We start from the raw sequence: 18,083 nt of genomic DNA on the forward strand, positions 1-18,083 counted from the left end.
ACGACCCCTTGAGATAAGAATTTCATCTAGGCTGAGTGACATGTACATTGCATACAGGGCTTTAAAATCCAGAGTGAGAAAAGATTTCCTGACTTCAGCACACATATCGTGTTTGTGAATGTTGGCTGCTTTGTTTTCATTACACTTGCCTTCCTTGTCAGCACCCCAGCAAAAATAAAGCAATCCCCAGGCAACTTTCACAAATACACAGTGGGAAGAATGTACATTCATTATGTGGGGTCAAATTCAACATTGCACAACTCCATTTACTTTAATTGAATGTGACTCACACTCTATACACAGTAGAAAGTGTGTATTTGCCTCTGTATGTGGGACTTTGGGAACTTTTTTGAATTAGCTGCAATTATTTGCCCAGCATTGGTCCTTGGCATAGAACACCTGAATGAAGAAGTAATTTTTTTAATTCTTCTGATTTATGAAAGAAAATAAACTGAAAACCTCATACCATTCCCCACTCACTCTCCCCACCACCAACATAAATATTAAAGCTTCAACAATGCCTGTATACCCCCATGTCTAACCTAAAAGCCAAGATTTATTCTTGCTTTTGGCAAGTTATTCTTTCAGAACTCTGCACTACCTGAGTAACACAAAATGAAGGAGCCCCAAAAAGACTGCAAGGTTATTTCAGATCCTGCCTGTAAACATTTCCTACTATTTCATTTCCCGTAGTTGCTTGCATCTGATTATCACTTTGGAGCAGTTGCCCATATGTAATAGAGTGCCCATTTCCCTGTTTCTAAGTCACCTTTACTTTTGCAAAAGCCCAAGGAAGGTGAAAATAAATGAAAAGTCAGGCTGATGGTCTCTGAAAGGGCAACCTTCTTTCCTAGTCAATAAATAGATCCTTGAAATCCTCTTCTGACAGCCTTGGAATTGGGCCTCTAGCACTAATGTCAAAGCTGTGATTTAAAGTTTTAAGGTACGATTCTCCCCTTGGTTACTGCAATGCAAATCTTTAATTCCATCAGACCGACTTCAGGAGAGCTTTGCTGGGTTGGCTGTGGAGTAGATGAGATATGGATCTCGTCCCACATTCCTCTGAAGTATTAGCATTACTTCTTGAATCACAACATTGCATTTTCACATTTATAATCACACACTTATCATACAGGATTTTGCTCATCTGTGAAGAACACCCCACCACCACTCCCAAGTGCTTTTGACTCAGTATTGAAATCTAGAAACTCAAATCATCAAGAAATACCGCTGAGCTTCCCACCATAATCTGTGACATGCATTTAAAAATGAACAGGTTATTTTTAATTATAATTGACATTTTTTCTCCTGATTCTCCCAGCGAAGGTTTTCATTTTGCTGGAAAAGTGGTGTTGCTTACCACATCATCACAATGGGAGCTCGGTGGAAGAAGCTGTAAACAGACCTCTAAGGAACTTCAAAAGACATCTGTCTGTCAGACTGTAAAGTTTAAAACCAGGGAACTTGATTTTCCCAGCCCTTCTGAGAGTCTCTGAGAAAGAGAGGAAGGAAGAAGGAACTTCTTCCCTGCCTCTATGGTGCCCCCCAGGGCTGGACATTACAGGGAGCCCTGCTCTTGGTGGACACTTGTGTGCTGGGGATGCAGCATCACTGTCAATATCCTGGGTCCAAATCTCCAGGCTAGGACCTGTTGCAGGCCCATGGCAAGGCAAGTCCTGGTGATGCTCCCATCCCCATGTTTCCCTGAGGAGGAAACATAGGTTCAAACATAAGCTCAAACTCCTGAAACTGGGGCCCAGGTTTCCCATTGGCAGGCCTACTTGCTATTACTGTATGCTATACATGGCTCTCTCTGTCCCCTTGTCTTCACTTACCCCTCACCATACGCCAGTCCCTGCTAAGTCAGCAAATGTGGTTCAGAGCCATAAGCACATGGTCAGAAAATGCTCTTGGTAAGTGCAGAAAACTCACAGTTAAATTAAAAAGTAGCATCAGTTCAGCAGAGTGTGATTCTTTCCTGAGGATGCAGATATCAGCAGAGAAAAGCACTTTCTGAATAAAATTTTTTTTGTTTGGTAGTTGTTTGTTTGTTTGGTTGTTTTGTTTTTTTAAAGACCTTTGAAAAGAAATCTGAGGATTGGGAAAATTTGCAGCATTGAGCAAGCAGCTCCTGTGAAGCCTTCTGTCCTGGGTTTCTCCCTGAGCGCTGACACGAGCCCTTTCCCTCACTTTTGCAGTGTCCACTGAACCAGCCTATTCAGAGGCAATTAGTGCCAGCTACAGCAGAAGCAGCACCACATTTGCTGTTTTTCTCTGCAAACAAACATTTAAGCCCTCCTGGCAGGACAATCATGCCACAGGGGAAAAAACGCCCTCGGTCATCAGATCTGTCAAGATTTAGTAGCTATCTGTACCAGGAGTGTAACGTCCCTGGCAGGCAACACGATTGACACACAATGTCTCTCGGCATTATTTTATTGAGTCGACTCCCCTGAGCTACAAAGATCTCCGGGAAGCTTCAGTTCTCTTGACCTGTTGTGGGGGAGATGGTCTCGCTTGAGTTCCTGTAGAAGAGTCAGAGGATGCTGAGGGCTCGGAAAACTCAAACAGGACAGCAAGGTCAAAGCCTGGTGGCCCAGCAGCTGGAGAGAGCACCGATTGCTTTTGTAAGGAACCAGTTTGTGCCTGCTGATGGGCAATACCAGCGGCTTTTTGGAACAAGAAACTCAGGTTTCATACTGTTGACCTGTTAGTGTTGTAATAGTTTAGTAAAATGCTGCTCGGGCAGTACAAACGTGTACAGAACTGAAACTGCAGAAGTCCACACAGCAGGAAGGAGATAAATGTAATAAATAGCGTAGCAGAATTGGGGTCAGATATGTAGCTTATGACCACAGTATCTTATCATTTCAGAAACTCATACACCACAGCTGAAACATAAAATATCCTGTATCCATTACCAAAGCAGAAAAAAATATTTTCAACTAGTGTGGGACAAAGTCAGGAGTTTTGTGCAAGGGATAAGAAGTATGCTGTAATATGGCCAAAAAAAGAGGAGAGAATGTTCCTTCATGGAGAAATCAATTTTGAGGTTATACCTGTTTTAGCAGGACCCAAGGGAAAAGTAAACAAACAAACAATGTGGCATTATAGAGAGACTAAGCCAGAAGGTAAGGATGGGCAGAATGTTCCCAGAAAATATATATAGCACATCAAAAGCAGCCAGTCAAATAGAATTTGACTCATGGCCTGGTTAAGACACAGTTCCTCTTCACAGGTAGTACAGTACTGCCTTTTTAGCAAGTTACTGGCAAACTTGTAACTCAACACAAAAACATGATGGAAATCCAGCTCTAGGGAGAAAAGTGAATTGGGGAAGACTTTTACTTTATTACAAAAACACAGAAAAAACTATACCTGAAGATGCACAGGCAGCAAATAGCAGTATCTAGCAGAATAAACGGCATTCAAACTATCCAAACCAACTGAATCTATCAGATTATGCTAGAAATCTTTTTTTCTTTCAAGCTGTTGAACATCTTGTCATTTGTGCATACAGAGCCCTGCTGTATGGAACCTGGGATCAGAAGAATGAGGGGAAAAAAAAAGAAAAAGAAAGGGGGGAAAAATGTGCCTGCATAAAACTAGCTCAGCTGAACCTCCCCAAATATCCGGTATGTATCTGATTCAGATAAAAAGTCCAGGTAGTCTTCTGTCCTATTTGGACCTGTTTGCTCACCACACATCACAAAAGCACATGTATTTTATTGATTACCTCCGTCCACATCACTATATTCAGCTATTTTGCTGCATTGTTGCATTGATTTTTTCTGCCCAAATCACACTATTGATTTTCCCCACTCCTGTTACACATCTACACTTCTCTCAGCTACCCACTTGATAGAATAAGGAAAGTGTAAGATTTAGTGCTCATCTTCCAAACACTTATGCATATGAAGAATTTACACACAAGGATAAATCCAAGGCCACTGCCCTGTTGCAGGGCCTATGTGTAATGTTTTAGGTGTGATTTTTTCATAGAATACAAGGATTACATGAAAGTATAAAATGAGGATTGTATGCAATCTTTTGCTCTTGTTCTTCATCAAGGCAATAGCAAACAGTTCAAGGCTAACACTGAGCTTTTGGCTGTTCTGCCAAAATTATACTGAAGGGCAGTTTTAGTTAAAGTTATTAACACAGAGTTGAAAGTAAGATTTTTCTGCCAAGGGTGGACTAGATTTCCGAATGAGGTCAAGACTCACAGTCACAGCCAGATTTTAGGGAAAGGACAGCATCTGATATGTCCTGCACTGAGTGTCTGGATTTTTTCAGATACTCTTCACCAGAGACACTGAGGTTGTTGGGAGGTCACCTCCTGGCTGTGGATGCAAAGTCTTTGGAAATTCTACTTCAAAATATAATCCATGTATCACACATAGATGCATATCTTTCACATGTGGTCAGAAATTTTTTATCTACACTTTTTCTGTGGGTAATTATATATTTCAATCTTTAATTTATTTTCTTACTTTGAAATGTATAACTTTTCCTGTAAAACGAACAGTTCTTAGTGAAAACCAGAAATTTTATGCATATCAGCATTGTTAGTCTTTTTCAAATTTTTGTTGAGAAGTTGGTGTATTCCAAATAAGAAAGACTTTGTGTGTTTTTCAGAGTTGCTGTAATATTTCATAAAATTACATTTGAAGTAATTGTATATGTGTTGTTCCAAGCAGAGACATATTAATATAAAAAAAAGAGTAATTCTGTAACATTTTAAAAATGATAGTCTGAATAGTTTATTGAAATACATCACTGATATGGAGAAAATATGCTCTAAGTTTTTATATGAGATGGTATTACAGACTGTAGATGATAAGCTGTTTAGTACCCAGCAAATATTTGGTAAGTAGAAATTATTTCCCTTGAACCATAAACTGTCACTCTACCTCCCTGAACCCTGGCAACGATGAGGAATTGCTCTGGAGATTTCTCTTTCAAACAAAATAGGAAACTCTTGCACAACACTCTTTCTTTCAGTGACTCCTGTTTTGAAGCAAGGGAAAAGGCACATATATAAACTAATCCTACCAAAGCAAGAATGGACGATTCGAATGCATGGGGGAAACAATGCTGTCTGACTATTATTACTGTGCAGTTTCACTGGTCCCTTGGTTGTTATTTCCTATCAACTTTATAGCTCTTTCATCCAAACCCCCAAGAATTTGTAACAAAATATTGTAGCCACAAGAGAGATATTTTCCATTTCATATAAAAACCTCATGGCGACACTATGAAAATGGCACCGCTTAACAGTCTTTATGTGATGCTAAATGTTTGACAGACCTGTCTGTGACCACCTTATGGAGGATTTACTCACCTGGAGAGCAAAAGGTAGAGGCTGAGAATCACCTTACACTGAGCAACCTTTGTAAATTAGTCACAAAACAATGTTTCAAAAATATTTGCCCAGAGCTTTTAACCAGGAAAAGCAGCAGCAACGTTGCTCTTAGGAGAAAGCTGTTACCTTCCTGATTGCAGTGTAACTCCTTAGCTGTGCATAGCAGTTACCTACAACACAATCACCAATATGCTCTAGCAAGAAGCAGGCTTTTTTTGGCGGGACTGCAAGCTCTGCATAACTCTTCCAAGGTATTTTGGGGATATATATTGTTGCAATCAGGGGACAGCTCTGTTAATATGGAAGTTATGCTGGCTAAAGCAAAGAAAAAAAATCACATAGGTACTGGGAAAAACCTGCAAACAGAAGCCTCTCTCTCTCATGGGTGTTCCCTGCAGCCCACATGCCCCTTACAGCAGTCTGGAGAAGCGCTGCTCCCCTTGATGTGACCAATGATGTGCTCATCCAGTATCACAACCAGGTGTCACAACCCAGGGCAGGGATAAGAGGAGAAGGCCTTTGGTCCTGGGCCAGAGAATGGCATTCTAGGGTCTCCTTTCACCACACAAGGAGAGCAGGGTGGTCAGCAGTCTTCCCTGGATTGGAAATAAATGTTAGGATAGTGCAGATGGTGGTGGAATCCCAGAAGTCTTCCATGGGGGCTACTGTTGAAGAGCATGACAGGCCATGACATATGGACAAAATTAATCTAAAAACTCCTTTTCCAGGTTGATTTTGTCTCAAAGTAAGTTTTCTGCTTCGTTTTTCCCTCAACTTTCCTGCATATGCTTAAAGCAGCAGGCACAATCCTTTGTTCATGTTCATTATGGCAGCACTGTAGCTGGCTATGAACATCCAAGCAGCTTCTCAGAGAAAGTCTGAGGTATAAGAAACATGCAAAGCAAACTGTATTTTAAGCTGCTCTTTGAAAATGATCCGAAGGTGGCTTGTTTGTTTCTCTGTCCTAACCTCTCTTAAAGACTTTGTAATATCCCCCGAAAGGCACAGACCTGGTTTAGTGGCTGAGGGCGGTTTTATTCCCAGTTTTAGCTGCATCAGCAAATAAGATGCACTGCTGGAGGATATTGACTGTCTACCTCACACCTGTGTGACCAAGCCATGGCCATTTATTATTCTGTTATTTTCAATCCCCGGGTTCTTTAGCCGGCAAGATCTCAAACCACTGCTTTCCAGCTTTTAAAATCAATTGATAAATAGCATTTGTTTATCTCCAAGGAATCTATGCACAATTACTTTGAACGGTTTCAAGAAAATAGGATTTTTGAGATACTATATCCTCCCGTTACTCCCTTCAACAAGCCTGATTTAATAAGCAAAAAGAAAGAAGGAGCACGAGGAGCAATGCAGACTTACAGAAATGTGACTATTCTGCAGTCAAATTATTTTGTGAAACTGGGATCTTTATTGTGAATCTCTGGTCTTTCCTTTGGTCCCAGACTCCTGTCGTCAGAGAAAGTTGAGGTTCCAGGCTTTAGGGTGTGTTTTAAATCTTAGGATGCATATAGTATGGTATTTACTGTGGATTATTTGTGAAGAAATTCAGAAGAAAAAATTAATCAAAGTAATAAGTTTTGAATTCCATGTGTACAAAATCTCAAGCTCAGAGTGACTTACGTAAAGGGTGAATTTACTTGTATCCAGAATGTTTTACAAAATCTCTCAAGCCATCAAGTTTTCAAAACAGCAATAAAGAACTGCAATATGGGGTTCATCAGTCAGCCAGTATGAAACTCTATAGCTGTGTGTTTAGTGGCTGCAGAAGAAAGCAGTAAACACCACCGTAGCAAGGTAGTTGCATTTGGGTGATGGACCCCATGTAACTGGAAGTTAATTGATTCCATAGGAAAATCCATATACATAGGCCCATACCTGACTTCTGTAAGAAATAAAATTTTAAAATCATTTTTAGATACGATAGAGTACCATGACATAACATACTTAAGGAAAAAGATGCTTTTCTCCTTTTCTTCAGATAGTTTTACAATTAAGCTTCTTTGAGATGACTTGACATTGATAGAATGGGGTTTACCAGAGAGGTCATATTGAGTATCATTGCAGCACATCTTCCTCGTTGCAAGTCTGACTCAAAGCATGCAGAGGAATTAACTAAGTTGCTTTCTTGCAAGAGGTCCTGTCTAGACTAGAGGAATTTTCCAGGAACTTCTCCTAAAACAGTATTTGACTGTTTCAAAGGAAAGACAGAGTAAAACTGTAACAAATTACAAGGTAAGTTCTACTTTAAGATAGATTGTGTTAATTTGATTGTTTTAGTTCAGGACTCTGTCTGAAATCATAACTCTTTTTCAATATATGACCCAATCCCCTAGTTATTTATTTTCCTAATTACCAGGGGTAACAGCTATTAACCCAACAATTCAGCATAATGTAGTGATGGTAAAATCTAGAAAAATAGAAGATATAAAAAGCAGGAACATAAATGTGGAAGAGTTTTAACGGCAGAGAATTAGGAAACCATTAAAGGAGAAGATATACAGAATAAAAGGGAATATAGCCAGGAATCCATGATTATAATTTTATTAGGCCTGGGAGTTAAATAAAAGTGAAAACCTAAGAGAAGAATCAAAACAATTGAATTTGAAGGTCCACTTTGACAAGATTAACTGAGATGGAAGTGGCTCGGGGGATAATACAATCTGCGATCCCAGGGGACACCCAGACTTGCAAACAACCTCAGGACACTCTGTCCTCATGCAACCACACACAGATGGCTAAAAAGCCCAGAGAGCCTGCAGTTGCAGTTTTACCCCTACTAGTTGGAGTGATAGGGTGGAGTATTGCACTTCGGATTGTGATTCTTTCTAGGGAATAGGGGTTTTGTAAGAAAGGAAGGCAAGGACAGGCTAAAGCTGAACAGACCAAAAGTGCACACAACTGTCCCCCAGGTTGGTGAGACTGTCTTGAGGTAAGGACTCAGAAGGGTGACAATTTGCCTGGGTCAGGGCAGATAACATTGGGGAAGCAGCAAGTTCCCCTGAAAATCACTGGGGATGCTGAAAGAAAAACGTTCAGACCAATCAAAAAGACGCCACAGCAGAGGAATATAAAATAAAGCCCCGGATTGCAGGTCTGGGCCCTTGCCTTAGATCAGTTTGAGGTTATTTTTCCCCCATTAGATACTAAGAGGTAACAAAACCAAGCAATGAGCTTCTCAGAAAGCTGGCTGCATCTGGGAGCAGTCAGGCAAAGGACACTGTAAGGCCATTCCTCCCTGCCGGCGCTTCCCCTGTGCTGTGACAACCTCACTCCCTGCCGTCTAGGAGACAGGCAGGGAACGTCGCTTCCAGCTTCGCCTTGTAAACCTCCCCTCTGCATGTAAGGAGCTCCTTCACTCCTCCTCACAGGAAAGTAAATGAAGCAATCCTTCCTAGAATTGAAACGTACCGAGTTTGCACGTACCATTGAGACCTCAGGAGACCAAAGTAAATGAATAAAGGATCTTCGAATGATTTACGACAACAATTGCTGGGATTATTCTAAAAGTGGCAGAGGAGGAAGGTAAAAGTGGAGTTGATAAAGGCAGTTATATATAAACAGTGCAGACATGGCCAAGAGAATTAGGATAAACAAAAAGAAATTCTTTAAAACCACAAGAAATCACCGGCAACTAATGAGTCTTTGAGGGATGACGATGGAAAAGTACAGATGAAGCTGATACTGCTCAGAAAGCTTTTCCTTTCATTGTTCACAATAGAAACTGAAGGTCATTTTCTCTAGTGATTGAGATATATTTTCCTTGGGGAGGAAGAAGAATGTTAAAAGGCTTCATGATTATACTGGAACAGATAATTAGACAATAAGAAGTCATACAGGTTGACAAGGCACTGGGCTCAGAAGATTTCCAGGCACAGCAAAAGCAGCTGAGACAGAGACAAGAATTTGCAGGCTGGAGCAGAGGAGATTTTGTTATAGTCTGTACGCAATTACAACACACTGGGGACTCAGCTCTGTCACCAAAACATCCATGTCCAAAACACCTGTGTAGACCAGCAAATATAACAGAGGGCTTCCAGGAACCCTATGAATTCCAAAAGGATGCCTTAAGATACTTCATATAGCACTAGATACTTGTGTGTCTCAATCAAGCCTTGGGTCTTTTATTCAGAAGGTGGCTGGCATCAGCAGAGGACAATAGTATAGATCAGCTCCACAGGGAACTGATAGAAATTGAAAACAAAGTACAGTCCTTTAATTTAAGTTGGCATTAGGCTATGGAGGTAAAAATTAATTTATTTTTATTTCCTTTCAAAATGCTAGATAGTCATCTGGTATTTTAGTCTTTAGATATTCCAATAACAGGAATATTCATTAATTATTGACTCTTCCATTGGCAAGAAAGACAGACTGTAATGTCTAAATGCTCAACTTGGAGGAAATATTTGTCAGTTCAATTCTAAATCCAGTGTTTCTCTTTGAGTAGCTTAAGGCAAGCTGTTTGCCCTCTGAAAGACCTCCTAATTCCTGTTATAAGAAAATTCCTTCCTTTTCTGATACAGCTGTAACTCTAGCAATATATCTTTAACTGCACTCATATTAGTTCATCTGGTCTGGTCAGGATGCTTGTTCTGCTCCAAGCTAAATTGAATTTCCCCTCAGTAATGTTAACAGCTATTTCTCTTGTCCTTTTCTTAGACAGATTTAACGCATCACTCCTAGGACTAACTCGATGTCAACGGGCAGAGCCCAACTGATGGCCTCTGTGGACATTAGAGAAAGCATAAAAGGCTGTACATGAAGACGTATTTATTCCTTATGGCCTATTCCTGAGCCTATTCTGAACGATGTCAGGAAGCCCTGCTGTCCTACAGGCTTTTTCTGTCAAGGCAGGATCATACTCTTTTGTTTAATCTCAAATGAATTATAACGGGCTATTTTAAAACAACTTATGCCACTAGGCTTCCTATTTTATTTCCACCTTCAAACTTCTAGAAAAGCTATCTTTTCGTGTCCTGCGTTTCTGCGAGTGTCTTCAAGCAAATCACAGATTCTCAAAGATAACTTTCATTCCTATAAGAGTTAATGATTATGTTTAATTGGGTGGGTATTCAGCTTCACTGACTAGCTGCCACAAGGATTTGTTCAACAGGTGAAAAATCACAAGCTTCACTGGAGCTATACCAGTTTATAACCCAGTGAATGGAAATCAGTTGCCCATCTAGGTTCTTTTTCAGCATGTGCCAGGACAAGAGAGATGACCTTCTGCTCTGACGGTGACAATGTCCTTAAATCCTTATGTGAGGAGAAGGCTGCCCCTGAAAACCACATGCTTTGTAAAAATTCAGATTAAGTCATAGTTTGAATTTTCTTCTCACAGATCTGAATGTTGCATGCAAGCTCATCTGAAGGTTTTTGTCCCAGCAGTCTCACTGTTTTACCAAGCAGTGTTCTGCAGATATGGATACCTGAGCATGGTAACTGGTTTTCGCAAGTGCTGATCTCTTTCCATTTGTGTTACCTTTATGGGTCCTCTGCAAAAACCAGACCAATAATATCTAGAGTTAGATGCAGTGGTCTGATTAGTATCTACAGGAAAGTGTGGACCATGTGGCTGTAAGATGTGGTCACAAGCAGCCACATGATCTAAAGAACTGTAGAACAATCAATAAGCCACCAGTCAAATCTTCTGTGACAAAGATCTTTCAGATAGACCTTTTCTATGTACTGTGACCACTACACTGCTGTAATGCACGTGGTCTCACCTGGCACTTACTGACACAATAGAGGAGGTGTGAAGGGGGAGAGGAGGGAATGGCTCCTAGAAGGTGCCTTGTAAAAAGCAGTTTGAACAACTTAACTGAATTATGCAAAATCTCAGGTTAGAGGCTTCTGATCGGTTAGATCTCAAACACTGCCAGTATTTTGGGTCCAACTGGTACCTCCTTAACATATATTATCAAGATTAATGCAGATTGAAAAATACCTGGAGGCATGCAGTGGAGCAGTAAACACGAACACAGGTTTGGTAGAGGATGGCTAGAGAGCAGCCCTGAGGAGAAGGACTTGGGGATATTGGGTGATGAGAAGCTCAACGTGACCAAGCAATGTGCAGTTGCAACTCAGAAAGCCAATTGCATCCTGGGCTGCATCAAAAGAAGCATGTCCAGCAGGTCGAGGAAGCTGATTCTGCTACGTCCAGCTCTGGGCGCCCTCCCAACATAAGAAGGAGGTGGGCCTGTAGGAGCAAGTCCAGAGGAAGGCCACGAAGATGATCAGAGGGGTGGAGCACCTGTCCTCTGAAGACAGCCTGAGAGATCAGCCTGGAGAAGAGAAGGCTCCAGGGAGACCTTACGGTGCCCTTCCACTATCTGAAGGGGGCCTACAGAAAAGATGGAGGGTATCTTCTTACAACGGCATGTAGTGATAGGACAAGGGGTAATGGTTCTAAACTGGAAGAGGGTACATTTAGAGTAGATATTAGGAATAAATTCTTTTGTCTGAGGGTGGTGAGGCAGTGGAACAGGTTGCCAGGTTGGCCAGAGAAGTTGGGGATGTCCCATCCCTGGAGGTGTTCAAGGCCAGGCTGGATGGAGCTTTGGGCAACCTGGTCTAGTGGGAGGTGTCCCTGCCCAGGGCAGAGGGGTTGGAACCAGATGATTTTTAAGGTCCCTTCCAACCCAAACAATTCTAGGATTCTATGATAAGTACCAACAAAAAAGGGATTTGTTAATGCTAATTACTTGTGCCACAAATCCCAGGCAAGCCTAGCAAAAAGCCCATGTTTCTCATATAAAATAATCATCCTATCTGGAGGAAAGGAGACATGGGTTGTTTACACACTGGGAGGAAAAAACAAGTCAAGCTAAACTTGTCTTACACTGTTATGTCCATTGCACTGAGACAGTACTTTCTAATTAGTCTATAGCTCAACCTGTAATGATGGATATCTAATTTATTTTATCTTGACATGACAGACCTGGCATAGTAATATCTGGCAATTAGTCACACTTCACTGGGCCTTAACTTAAGCAGTTTATAGTGAAATACAGGTTTCGATATCACTGCCATTTCCTGTTATTCTTTACACAACGGACTGGTGGGAAAAGCATTAAAATACTAAATCACCTATTGCAAAAGGCTGCAGCATCAGCATCTGAATCCTATTTAGCACTGCTAAATTACAGAACAGCATCAATACAGCATGTGTTGTTACTGGCTGATATTTTGTTAAACAGAAAAGCAAGCAAAAATGTTTGCACAATTAGGACCTGATGTCAGATTCAACAAATTTGCCAATATATGAAGTTTAAGAAGAGCTTTAACAGATCTGGTTTGCTTTATCTCACAAGTATCCAGCAGATAAGGAAAAACAAAAACCTGGTAAGAGCCAAGATATTTACAGCAACCACCAGTCCACAAAAATGGTGCTGACTGTTTTTGTTGCAGGGAGGCGTGGTTACAAACAGCCGTGGTCCTGGAGGAGGTGGATTCATGGTCATGGGCAGCCACCCCAAAGGGAAAAGCAGAGCATATCTGGAACCCAGGAGGGAGAGTAGTGAAGGGCTTGGGGCTGCTCTTCCAACCCCTACAGTATGTGTTAAGGATGCAGCTCACCCAGAAGTATTGTTCTTACAACTATGGGTGGATGATGGTGCAAGTATATTTGGTGTAGAGGCCCAGGAGTGTTTCCAAACTTTTGTCTATGTGTACGGGTCTTGAATGCTTTCAACCCCCCGTAGGAAGGGACTGGGCACGTGCACTGGCCACCCCTAGCCGAGGATTTGTCCCCATGGGAACTGTACATGGACTAGAAAATAAAGCAGCACGCTCTGCCAGGAAGCCTGACTGGATGATGGGGGGACTCAGGGCACGCTGTGACACCCACCTATCACTAGTATAGGCACAGCCAGTAAAGAGCAACTGTTCCACATCGCAGCACAGGACACCCGGAGGCTGTTGAAACTCAGAGCAAGTTTTATTCAGTACACTCAGGGAAGGGATCCGAAGCCCTGTGTTGCATTTATTTCTTTAAATCACCACTAAGCATAACCGGGAGAGAAAGTGAGGGAAAGCATTGCCTTCAGGAAATCCCACTCAGAAGCAGCCTTTGTGCTGTGCAAAGGCTTGCAGGAGGCCACAGGATTCCAGGCACAGACCAGAACATGCCTCTGTCCCTTGCTCTGAGAGACTCCTGAACGTGAGCCAGGGAGACCTCAGCCGGGGACATGGGCAGTGCCGTGGCTCTTGCTAGGGCAGGCAGCCTCCCGTCCCCGAAAAAGGGAGAACAAGTCCACAAGCACAGGCCAGAGCAGCAGGTAGAATTACTCTGCCTTCATCCTTAGCACACAACACAGGGAGGACAAGGGGCTGGCAGCGAGGCCGTGGCACTGCTACACTCAGGGTGCCGGCAAAGCTGCAAAACAAGGCGCAAAAATGGAGAAACAGGCTTTCCCTATGCTTTTTCCTCTTGGCAATAAGTGCTACCTGTCAAAACGGTAGGTAAAGCCATTTCAGACAGAAATGTAATTTACAGCTTGAAGGTGTCCCTTTGAGCCTGTAAACTCCTTGGGGCAGGGATCATGTTTTTGATCTGACACATTAGCCAGATGTAAGGCATTGAGCTTTACAACCCTGAACTTCCTAAAAGATAAAGAATAATGATAATAACCTCCCCCCGCCCCAATCTCTAAAATATGTATCTTGCTATTACAAAGCTCTCTGCTTGCAAGAAGAAAGCTATTTATAGGTTGAAACAGATTTGCAATCATGTGCGATAGAGAAGGAGACAGAGAAGAAATATGCAAACCAAAAAAGCAATGGCAAAATTTGCATAGTTCTTTAAAGTTTTCTTCAAAAGCTTCTGCAAAATACAACCATCTGTTTTTTTAAGAATATCCTATGGGGGTAGCACGGACTGCTCTCTCCTCTTTTTCCTTCTTTTTTTTTTTGTTTCTCTTGTTTGAAACAACAAGCTCTACTTGTGAAACAGTCTCTCCCTTTAGCAGGGAAATGTGTGTAATTGTAAACTATTAGAGATAGACATCTGCATAGTAACCTGTACTGCTGTATTCAATTACTCAGTAAGTATTTTAAAGCAGTTAGTATGTGCCAATTTACCTCATGATGAAAATGTTTGTCAGAATAATATGCTTTATTCTAAGCACCTGCTATTTAATATTTGAGAGAGCTGGAAGTGTAATGAGGAAAGAGGAAAATATATGCTTGCAGCTCAAACATGAGCTGTAGAGGCAATTCTGGGGTGAAAAGTGGTACAGCTGAATGGAGACTAAACCATTTTTCCTCCATTTGTAAACCAGGCACAGAATGACAAGCTAATTCCCAGCAGTCGAGTGCTACAGGCATGGCCATTACCAAGGCTAGTTAATCTTTCAATCTGTGTCTCTATTTGAAAAAAAATGGTGCAAAAACAAAACCCAAAGTCTTTTTGTTGCCTGCATGACACAGGTCTGTGGCTGGCACATTGTCAGAGGGTCTAGGGAGCCCAGAGACCACAGGGACCCTCAGGGATCCCTAGCCTGAGGCTGAGCGGGGACAGGGGGCTGAACCGCAGTGTGAGGAGACACCCTGGCTATCCCTCATGTCACAGCTCTGCAGAAATTCTTTGTAAATCAAAGGTAGCTTTGAAAGCACAAAGTCATCGCCCATTTCTATGCCAAGCCAGTCAATTGAACAGTGGTGCAGGTGGCCAACACCATCTCAGACAAGGTGAAGTTTAAATCAGCCATTTGAAGCTGTCCAGGATTTTCATGAGTGAGGATGGATCTGGAGTGCTGTGTGTGGTGCAGGTGATACCTGTGGAAACCCAAAGTGTCCAGCTGCCCATCTCTTTATACTACAAGCTTTCTTCTGCTGATGGTCGTGGAAGGACTGTGTTGTGATGGTAACACAGCAGTGATCTGCTATTTTCATAGAATCACAGAATCATAGAATGGTTTGGGTTGGAAGGGACCTCAAAGATCATTGAGTTCCAACCCCTCTGACATGGGCAGGGACACCTCCCACTAGAGCAGGTTGCTCAAGGCCCCATCCAGCCCCATCTAAGGCCCCATTTTGATTTCACCCCCAGTGTTACTGTGTAATGGTTCAAGTAAGCATCTTGAATAGACTGGTAAGTGTACAAAGACACCTAGACATGCTTTAAAACAAGACTTTCAGATTTGGGTACCTAAAACTAGGCTTCTGAAGCCATCTTGAATCACGTAAACAAATTACCTTAGTTTCAGACGGTCTGAGCAGGCAACAGTTCCCAAATTCAAGCTATTAATTTAGGTGTTTACTTTTGCATTTGGGAGCTAATGCTACGCATCCATTTTTTCAACTCCTGGCATAGCTCTGTAGGATCCACATGAAGGCTTTGGTGGATTTGCAGGCTCACACTTCTAGCCATTGCCTGCCTGGAACAAATCATAAGCTTCAGCTAGCCCTTCTGCCGGGGAACTGATGGAAATTTGTGCTGTTTCCCAGGCTGAACGCCCTGTGCAAACGCAGAAGGGATGCAGTGAGACAGCCTGCCAGAGAAAGGCAGTTGGCAGACTCCTGCCTTAGCACACAGGATCCAGCTGCTCAAAATGCATAGGATGTATCCTGCAGGATGGCACACTGGATGCCTACAGTGACAGCATAGTGTGACACACAGCTCTGTCAGTGAGCAGATAAGGTGAATGATAATAGGGCCTGCACCTATTCCCTCTTGGAGTCGGCCATAGTTTTGCCATGAACTTTAGCAGTAGATGGAAAACAGTGAGGTTATGGAAGCTGACACCGCAAGAAAGGTGGTGTTATTCAGGTGGTGCACTTACCCAGGGACAGTTCTGCTCCTTCAGGTTGCACTGGAACCCCAGTCATCTGGAAAAAACACAGTATTTTGGGGCAGCATCTGAGCTGGAAGCTTCATGGCAGGTTCAGCTATCATCCTGCTATCTCCAGCAACAGCTGAAGCCTTGCTAAGGACCTATTCGGGCTGTAGCTGAGGTGAACGTTTCTTCAGGTCACAGCAGAGAAAATACTGATCAAGCAGATTTTCTCCTGCTCATGGAGAGGAGCTTTTCTGCACAGCAGCTGGCTGTCCTCTCCTCCACCTCACTCCAAGGAGGAGAGTGGAAGCCCTAGCTGTCCCCAAGCCAGCTTCCTCCCAGATAAAGCAGCTACCCTTGAGAACAGGCCTCCTCTCTTCTTGCAGGAGCCTCCTCCTGCCTCCAGGACAAGGACAGTGGCATCCTCCCCTCTCTACAGATGCAACTAGCAAGCACAGGTCTTTTGCAATCAAATTTTCACCCATCCTCCTTCAGCTCCATCATTCAGTTGGCACCTATGGTGCATCACGGGTCGGGGTGCTATGCCAGGGGAGGGGGTTTCTCTCAGATGTACTGCTTAGCACCTTGAGTGCACAGACCTCAGGACATGGTGAGAAATGAGAGGGTCTTGCTGTCTCTGCCTGCTTCCCTGGGCATTGGAGTGAGGGGCTCCTGGGAGACTATCTGAGGGAGCTCCTCAGTCCATGCTCTGCCAGTTCTGGGCAGCTGGTGGATGAAGTGATGCTCTGGTTCTGGTGAGGATAGGGTTAATTCTCCCCAGGATCTAGCAGGGACACCGGTATTCCATTCCAAGTGAGCCATGACCAGGGGCTAGGTGGGACCTGAGTGTGGTCTGTGAACAGTCGGTGAGAGTTTGTATCCTAATCGTGTTTGTATATTCCTCTATCCGAAATGTTGTTACTGTTTTCTTGTTCCCTTTGCTGTTCTATTAAACCACCTTTGTCCCAGTCCACGAGTTTTGCCCTTTTCTTCCAATTCTCCCCTCACATCTGTGGGGGGGCGCCTGAGAGAGCGGCTGCCACTAGGTTCTTTGTTTCCATCTGAGGCTGAACCACGACAAGTCGTGGTTGGGAGCCATTCCTCTAATTCTTTCTGCTAGGGAGAAAGTATTTTAGATTTAGAGATTTCTGTTGCTGCCATGAAATATGATAATATTAAAAAAATAAAACCTCTTTTTTCTATTTTCCTCTAATTTTTTACTGGGCACATATTTTTTCCTAGTCTAGCTGACGTGTCTCCCTCAGCATACTTTAAAAGATTGCCAAGAACATCTGTAGCTGTAGGTGGATACTGTTCTACTGTATTTTACTGACATCTGGAAATTTGGAAATAAGGTGTTAGAATAACATTTACAGAGAAAGAGTCAAACTGGCTGAGGATTTAAACATTAATTCTGCCCATAGTAGCCTTCCTCTAACACCTTCCCCTATTTATAGGACTATGGAGCACAAAGGGAACCAGACTAATACTCAATTTAAATCAGTTCATGGTTCAGCTAAAAGGCCACTGTCGGCCAAGCGGTGCAGTTACACTTGTAGCAAGGAAAAGGAGTTCACACAAATAAGATAGGACAAGAGCAACATAAATCCTCATGGATTAACATCAAAGATGGTTACATAAATTAGCTACTTCTGCAGTAAGCTAAAATTTATGCATTATTATAAAAGTAAATGATTCAACATTGTAGTCTTTGTCAGTAACCTAACTTCTAGCCATGATGACAGATACCAGTGACAAATGACCCATCCCTTTAGAGAGATAAATGATAACAACTACATCAAGCCATGAAATAACATTCCAGTGGCATCCCTAGCAGTGGCTGTAACAAGTACATTTCTTAAAACCATGTAGGGCAGTTGATCTTATCCAACTGATTTAATTCTGTAGTCTTCCCATGAAATCTGAGG

The sequence above is a fragment of the Calidris pugnax genome, unplaced genomic scaffold (assembly GCF_001431845.1).
Source record: "Calidris pugnax isolate Ruff unplaced genomic scaffold, ASM143184v1 scaffold25, whole genome shotgun sequence".
NCBI lineage: Eukaryota > Metazoa > Chordata > Aves > Charadriiformes > Scolopacidae > Calidris > Calidris pugnax.